Raw genomic sequence first — 8,622 nt, 5'->3', positions numbered from 1 at the left:
AAATGGTCCAAGAACTGGTAACTTAAACAGGGTTCGTACAGATACTGCAAAAGGAAATTCCAGGACTTTCAAGGACTTTTCAAGCACTACTCTTTTGGTTTTCAAGGACTAGAATCAGATTTTGATCACTTATCAAAAAATATTGTTATTGTCTTTCAAATTCTAATATATAAACTAATAAAACAAATGGTACAAATAAAGTGCAGCACATGCAAAGAATGCAACAACTTTAACAACTTTAACACTTGAAAGGATACTATGGCAAAGTTATCGCTTTCCTCATTCAAACAGATTGAATATATGATTATGCATGAATATATGATTGACCTGAAGAATGAAAGCTATATCATACACTTGGACAATTATGAGCTTTATCACACTCATAGACACTAGGGGTGTGACAATACACCTAGCTCATGAGATGAGACAAAATACAGATATGTGACAATACACTTAGCTCACAAGGTGAGACAAAATGCAGATACTTGGTTCAATAGAACGAGACAATGTTTTTAAGAAATAAGAAATGTTCAAATGACAAAATATTTGTCTTTTAATCACAAAAAGTAAAACAATGCAGTTGAAATGTTTTGACAAGCGAGTAATCTGATATTTTTTAGTAATAGAAATAGAACTAAGTGGGAAAACAGGCTTTAATATGACTATATTTATATATAAAGTAACGATGAGGCAATAATAATTGGCCTCAAATAAAGTATCAAAACCAAGTAAATGGTTTTATTGAACAACACTGTTAAATACAAAATGTAATATGCCTATATTTTCTAACATATTTAGAAATATGTTGATGTATTCTCCTGTGTTGGCATAGGTTTAAATGATTTACGTTACAAATCAAGTGAGTTTTCCCAGATGAACGTTAAGCAACCCTAAGCAACCTTACCGCATATGCAGAGGGAGGGTTTAGCCCCTTTTACACATACAGTCTTTACTGGTAAATCTGTTAACGGGATACCGTTAACGAGATCATGTGTGAATAGGACCTTTTCAAAAATACAGGTAAATGCATTCTGGCAATCATATCGTTCTTATGAAGATGACATGATTACTCTGAACTGTTTACAAAGCTCCGCTGCTTTTTTAATAGCTTTTCTGTGTAAATATGACGCTAGATGGCAATTTTTGACCATTGCGCCTCGCAGCTTTTTCAATGTGTCGCGCTTGAGACCAAGGCTGCGTTCAGCCCCGACAAAACGGTGCAAAACGTTTTTTAAACAGACAATCCGTTAAACTTACCGCAATTCTGCCTTTCTCTGCCTGTTTCTCTTCATCTTATTCCTTTACTCCCTCACTCACTTACACATTCTTTTTTGCTCTGTTGTAAGGTAGAAAGAGAGTTTGCATGATGGCCTTTTCTCAGACTCTGAATATGATGTATACAGATGAACTCAGGAGCCTGCAGGGGTGCCAGGGAATTTGAGCTTGACCTTGACGTATATAAATATAATGGTCTTAATATGTTTTAACAACAATAATATTTAAACATGGGGTCAATAGATATTTTTCTTGTTTTACAGCTGAAACGGAAGACCAGAAATGCAACGAAAATCAGTCACAGCAAGCCAGTCAAAACAGTCCTGTTGGGGATGAGGAATGAACATGGCCATCTCGTGCACAAACAGAAAAGACAGAGAGCTGAAAAGTTGCACATTTCCATTGGTATGCCTGTATTCAAGCAATGCAATTATATGTTGTACAGCATTTGACGTTGATCTCTCAAAAAAACTATTTGAGTCAGCAGTTATCACTTTTCACATATACATCTTTTTATAGCTCCTAGAATGAGCAAATCAGCTGTGCCATCATTTCTGGAATGTGGGCAGGAAATGACTGAATATGGTGAATGCTGACATATTCACCAAGACTATTTCTCTGGAGTTATTGTTGACTTATTGTCATTATATAGATAATTTAGTAAGGACGCAATGACATGTCCCTACCAGTATCCAGCGACTACTAAATTGTCCCAAGCAATAATTTTGATCAAACGATCAAATGTCTGTTGTCTGCCATTACGTCCCCACCAATGCCAAAATCATATAGCCAAAAGTGTCCCAAGAAAACATCGCCCACAGCATAACACCGCCGCCACCGGCCATTGTCCGCCCCACAGTTCCGATCATCCACTGTCCAATCTTGATGATCTTGGGCCCATTTCACATGGTGTTAGCGATGATGTGCAGTTAGCATGGGGACTCACAGATTCTTGATTTCATTGCATTTTACAAAATGTCCAAACTTTTTCTGATTTGTGGTTGTATTTAATGAGTGTTGGCAGGTATGAACCTTGTCTGGCTTTGAATGTGTAGTCTTAAATAAAATACAAAAAACTGAAAGAAAATGCAAAAAAACAAATAGTCTTTTTGGGGTCTTTTCTTAAAACTCAGTTTATTTGGACTCTTTCTTAATCTCAATACATTGTTTTTGTTTATAGATTTACTATAGACTATACTTAATATTCTTCAATAGTTAGGGCTTCTGAAAAAATGCATCTACAAGAGGTTTAGTGATTCACATTTGGTCATATTGAGTCAGGTGACATAAAATGTTACATACAGTGTACATGGTTAAGCTGCATAAACAATGCCCCATTCGGACAGGTTGAGTTTTGTGTCAGTCAGCTACAGATGTCATGATTCTGGGATGTATAGGCAAAAGACACAGTACATTTGTTCATCTTAACAGATGTACAGCATTTATATTATACTGTACATCAGGTCAGGTGTATTTGATGTTACATGACAGAACAGCAGCCTTGTGCAACAGAAACATCAGGAAAGCCCCTCACTGGATAGACCTACAGTAAACATAACCATCTGATGAACTTACAAATTTCAACAAACCTTACAAACCTCTCACTCTATGTATGGTCTGTTCATACCATATACTGGGCGTCTTTGAAGAGCTCCTTCCCTGAAACCTCCTCCAGTTTTTCCACTCTCAGACCACTTGAATCTTGCGCTACGAATTCATCCTTCTCTATGCTCCTGAAATAGTCCAAAAATAGCTTTTAGAATGAGACAGTTCAGTTTGAAAGACTTCTGATTATCATGAAATAATTAATAATAATGACTTGATTTCTTTTTATTTCAAAGAAACTGTAAATGAGTGCTCTCTTGTGCAAAGAATGACTTCAATGCAAGTCTATGAGTATGATCGTTTAGAAACATAACCACAAACCTCTCCTCATACTGCAGAATTCATGTATATTGCACAAACAGTGACTGAGCTAGTTAATATAGTAATAATAGCCATGCCTGCCTTAGCAAACATGAATGTTATATCATATAGATCATACCATTTAACATTGAGGTTAATGAAGACGAGCAGCTTTCCCTTTCCACGGCAGGTGTCACACTGGCAGTAGCCGCTGCCGCTACATGAACTACAGCTGAAAGACACCAGATAAGTCAGAACTCAGAAAAATACCAAACCACTGAAGCCCCCTGCAGGATTCCATCTGAATTCAACCCACAGTAGCCACAAAAGTTATAAAAATACAATAAAAATAAATTACATTAAAATACAATAAATTAAATTAAATAAAAAAATAAGTAAAAGAAATATAAATTAAGTAAAGTAAGTAATTTAAGACATTAAAAAAAGCAATTTTTTGTTTGGAGAGAAACCTGTTTTAAAGAAATGTCTCATTATATACAGCTATAAAGGACTTACTTTTCACGTCCGCGCCCATTGCAGTGCGTGCAGCGGTCATCAGAATGACGGTAACCAGAACCATTACACACCCAACAGACTTTCTGCACATGGAAAACAATAGAGTACAAACAGGTCATATATTAGGGTATTTATGTCATATGATGAACTGAATTAAAAAATATTCTGTGGCTTGTGTGCACAATTCCAGTACAATTCAACTTGAATTGCTCTCCAGTCACCACACAAAGAGATACTTTTACTCAATACAAGTGCCATATTTTCCTCTGTGAAAAAAACTTTGATAATTAAAAGCCCGGCGTGCAGCTGGTTCGGTCTGTGCTAGTTAAAAATTTACTTACATTTCCAGCTCCAGCACAGCTGGTACAGGGGTTTCTTCCCATTCCCAGACACAAGTGACAGTTCTAGGGTGCAAACAGAATATAATGCTCTAAAATATGATCCGACTTACTGAACATAACCATTACTGGCAAGTTTACCTGCTGCAGGAAGCCAAAAAGCATTGGTACTTTAGAGAGTAAAACACTTTTTCAGCAGCCTTGGTTCCAGACATATTTCTTTGTCCCATTAATTTGTCCCATAGGGATTTTAAAAAGTTATGTTAAAGTATTATAAGCAACGAAAGCAATCCAAACCAGCTATGAGGTAAAAATCACAGCATTACAAAGTATTTTGAAAATGCAGAGAGACTATTATATCATTCATAGTGCTTCATCTGAGAGGGTGTTTTTTTTGGTACAATTTGCTTGTCACAATTTCTTTGCAGAATCATGGGTAATGTAGCTCTTCACCATGAATTCTGGATTTTAACATGATTATTTAAAAAGTAAGTTTGTTAAAATAAGTTTCATACAAAATAATGCGGGCTGATGGCTTCAACAAAAGCATGAACCATCGATTAACAACCACAGAGCACATGGCACGTCTGTCTTTAAAAGTTTTGAAGTTATCATTTTAAATTCACTATCGTGTTGAGAAAATGAATAGGACTTTTGATTCCGGAACTCGACTGTTGTGCTCTACAAACAGAAAAATTAGAACTTTTCCACGACATTCTAATTTATTGAGATGCACCTGCAAGTGTTTGCATACCGTATGAGATGTAAATAGCGACCATGTTATGGAGGATGATCAGATATTTCTGTTTACTTCAGTCAAATAGTGCACTTGGTCAGCTACAGAGAGAGAGAGAACTAGTGGGCAGACAACAATCAAGTGACCAATTCTGAGTGGAGACATCAGTACAGACATTCTACCAGCCAACTATGTGAACGTCTCCAAACGATACTGAGAACAGAAGCAGCATTTAGTTCTATCAACCACAAATCACATCAGTTTTTAATATGCATCACCATGTGATGCTTCTGGACACATCATCAGTGATGTTTCCTGGAGTCATCGGGTATTTCGGGTCTTTCAATAATCAGACATCCTCGCCCAGGCGACCCAGTCGGGTTTGATCAAGCCCCAGCTTGTGTCCAGGTAGCACTACCTGGCACTACACCCAAGGCTCTCCTCTCCTGATCCACAGCCAACTTGAAGCAACCTCTGCTGCATCCGTGGCCGACTTAATGCCCCTTTGTATACTGGCCCCTCTGATGCCCAGCATGTTGTAGACCTTGCAAAAAGACTGGGCTGCAAACCCTCTACATCCCACCTCAGTGGGCTCGCACCTTGCTTGCCAGTTGTTTCTTCAGCACTCTTCTACCAGCTCTGTGTACTTAGATCTCTTCCTCTCATTGGCCTCCTCGATACAATCCTCCCAGAGGACTGTGAGTCTAAGAGATGATCTGCTTGGAGGCTTCTGAGATCAGCACCATGTCTGGCCTCAGCGATGCTATGGGAACAGTTTCTGGGAACTTCAGTTGCCTACCCAGGTTGACTTTCAGCTCCCAGTCCTGTGCAGATGTTAGCACACCAGAGGAGGAAGTCCTGGCAGATGTTGTTACCTTCTCTCCAGCCCTATCAATAGTGATGGTCTTCTTCGTTGGGCGTAGGTGCTTACAGTGGGTAATCCAGCTGGAGTTGGTATCTGCTATGACATGGTTCCTCAAATCTTGCTCGAGTTTAGCTCCAACTCTAATCAAACACACCTGAGCAAACTCATCAAGATCTTCAGGATCCCTAGAAAATCACAGGTGACGGAGTTTGATCAGGGTTTGAGCTCAACTCTGCAGGGCAGTGGTCCTCCAGGACCGGATTTAAGGAACCCTGTGCTATGGCCTTCAGAACTTTGTCATGACACCAACGATTGCGCCCCTCACTCAGGGCTCTTAGACAGCTGCTGAGGATGTAATCCAGGGTCTCTTTCTTCAGGCACAGAGGGTAAGCTGGTGACTCTACCTTTTCCCAGCAGAAAAGATTTGACAGGCTTGGTAGAATGTCATAGACTGCCTGGATTAAGAATTTTATTCAGTGGGGCTTAGATTTCCAGAGCTTGGTCCAAGTAACTTTGCGTTCTACTACTTGTTCCCACCTTGTCCAGGCTGCCTGCTGCTGCATCCCATCAATCCTGCTGGCTCGCACTTCCTCAAGCAATGCTCTGACCTCATCCTGGAGCTGCAACCTCCTATCCTTCCTCCTTGCCTTGCCATAGCACGACGCCGTGTTGCTGCTCAGGCCTGCTCTTCCTTGAACCACTTTGCCCACCAGTGCCCTTTGCTTCAGACGTGACTCAGCAACATCCATGGCCTCAGATGCCTTCCATTCAGCCCTGTCCTGACCTCAATCCCTGCCTGAGAGACTTTTGGGTCTGAGGACTCCTAGTATTGCAGCAACTCCCTAGTGCTGGTCACCATGAATCCACCTTGTCCAGGCTGCCTGCTGCTGCATCCCATCAATCCTGCTGGCTCGCACTTCCTCAAGCAATGCTCTGACCTCATCCTGGAGCTGCAACCTCCTATCCTTCCTCCTTGCCTTGCCATAGCACGACGCCGTGTTGCTGCTCAGGCCTGCTCTTCCTTGAACCACTGTGCCCACCAGTGCCCTTTGCTTCAGACGTGACTCAGCAACATCCATGGCCTCAGATGCCTTCCATTTCAGCCCTGTCCTGACCTCAATCCCTGCCTGAGAGACTTTTGGGTCTGAGGACTCCTAGTATTGCAGCAACTCCCTAGTGCGGGTCACCATGAATTCTTCATTCAGGCTGCTGATGGGGAGTTTCAGCTCGTTGTTTTGCCCGTATAAAGCGATACTGCTTAGGCTTCAGGGTAGTCCTAGACATTTCCGTAAGAACATGCTCATCCTCCTCCACGCCTTAAAATTATATGTCTTAAACATTATATGTAAAAAAAAACACATACCGAAGAAGAAAACGTCATAATGAAGATGATTTAATGTTTTTTAATTTGTAATTTAGGTCTCACCCTGTAGGTATTAAAGGACTCCATATTGGTTATGACTCCCTCTCTGACGGGGGCAGAACTATAGCAGCACTTGCTGGAGACGTACGTTGCGAAAGCTTGACGTGCCCTGTCCTCTGAGATGGAGGGTATACTGATATCAAAGAGAAAATATCAATATGTAAGTGACCTTTGCACATGTCTAACAGGGTGTGTTGTGACATTTTTAGTACCTCCATGACCCTTTTTAGGTGTTTTACTAAACTGACACAACGTATTCAGGTCATAGTGCAGAATAATGGGCTAAAAAGGTGAATCAGCAGAATGCATTTTAGATAAAGCTTTCAAACTTTTTGATGCCAAAACTCTCAAAATATGATGATCCCCTGCAAGGTGAATATAAAAGCAGCTACAGTACATATCTATATATATTGTCTGACAAAATTATAAAGATAACATTTCTTTGCTAAGTTTTTACTGTACTGAAGTTAAAGCCAATTATTTAAAAAATACTGTTATTTAAATGAAGAATGCCCATCTTTGTATGAACATTGCATATCATAGGTGAGTGTTTAAGATTAAATGTGTGCATTGAGTGTTTTTTGTATAGAGAAAAAGCTCTTACTGCCAGTCTGGTGGGCTGGGGGCCTGTTCAGGCACAGGCATCGGTACAGATGGCATTGGAGGTGGAAGATACCCACCTGTGAAAACAGAGACAACACTAGCAACAAAACTAGGAGGCTCATTCATGTATTTCTGTGCTCTAAACACTATAAGGTCTATTGTTGCATTCAAGTCCTTCTGGAAAATTCGTATTTATGACGTCAGGTGCGTTCAAATTAGTGGTCGACCGATATATCGCCAAGGTCGATATATCGGCCGATATTTGGCATTTTTCAAATATCGGCATCGGCCGATAAGTTTTTCTGTTTGGCCGATGCGTTCGAGGCCAAACAGACTTTTATTTTGACGGCGCTGACAGCACACAGTACTCACATTCTCCCTCTTGTTCGCCGTCGTCGTTAACAGTTCTGTCTAAATACGGATAGAAGTCTGTCTAATAATCAGATAGAATGGTTAAACAAGGGAATTAAAATGTATACAGAAAGTATTATAACGACTGCTTTAATATTATTAGTAATAGAAAGGCAAACATTATAATACTTTCTCGTTTGCCGTCAACATTGAGCAAATACGCATTTACATCATTTAAACAAATCTTTGAATGGCTAAGGAAAATGTTATTTCACAAACCTTGCAAACTTATTCGAATCTAGTTGTGAGATCTTGTGAAGTGTGCATGTGATCTGCATGATCGCTTGTTCTCTGCATGATTTTCGGTCAGTGCAAATTAAATGCTTTAAACATTAAATCGTGATTTCAAATTATGCTGCGCTTTATGCATTTGCCCACTGTCATATTCATGTGATTTTCACTGTGTGCTGTATGTAAAATGAGTGTTACCTTGGCTTTATTTGAAAAAATATGTTTCCCAATGCACACAAACTTCCCAGAATACTGAGTGCCCTGTTGGTTACAGTGTTTACTTCCTTTTTAATTATATTTTTATTAAATATTTATTTAT

General features: G+C 39.7%; 1 long non-coding RNA gene and 1 pseudogene across 1 annotated transcript; both read right to left on the bottom strand.

Annotated features, from left to right (window-relative positions):
- The window catches only part of LOC107674321 (protein SSUH2 homolog), a 37,001-nt pseudogene that overhangs the window by 21,117 nt on the left and 7,262 nt on the right, over positions 1-8,622 (bottom strand).
- Positions 2,770-3,356, bottom strand: LOC107674324 (uncharacterized). Its single transcript, XR_001632498.1, has 3 exons — positions 3,320-3,356; positions 2,903-3,008; positions 2,770-2,818 (listed from the first exon to the last, which is right to left on the bottom strand). It is a non-coding gene; the product is annotated as an uncharacterized LOC107674324 (long non-coding RNA).

This window comes from Sinocyclocheilus anshuiensis, unplaced genomic scaffold, assembly GCF_001515605.1.
Source record: "Sinocyclocheilus anshuiensis isolate Anshui unplaced genomic scaffold, SAMN03320099.WGS_v1.1 scaffold188, whole genome shotgun sequence".
NCBI lineage: Eukaryota > Metazoa > Chordata > Actinopteri > Cypriniformes > Cyprinidae > Sinocyclocheilus > Sinocyclocheilus anshuiensis.
This window is presented reverse-complemented; position numbering and strand designations above follow the sequence as displayed.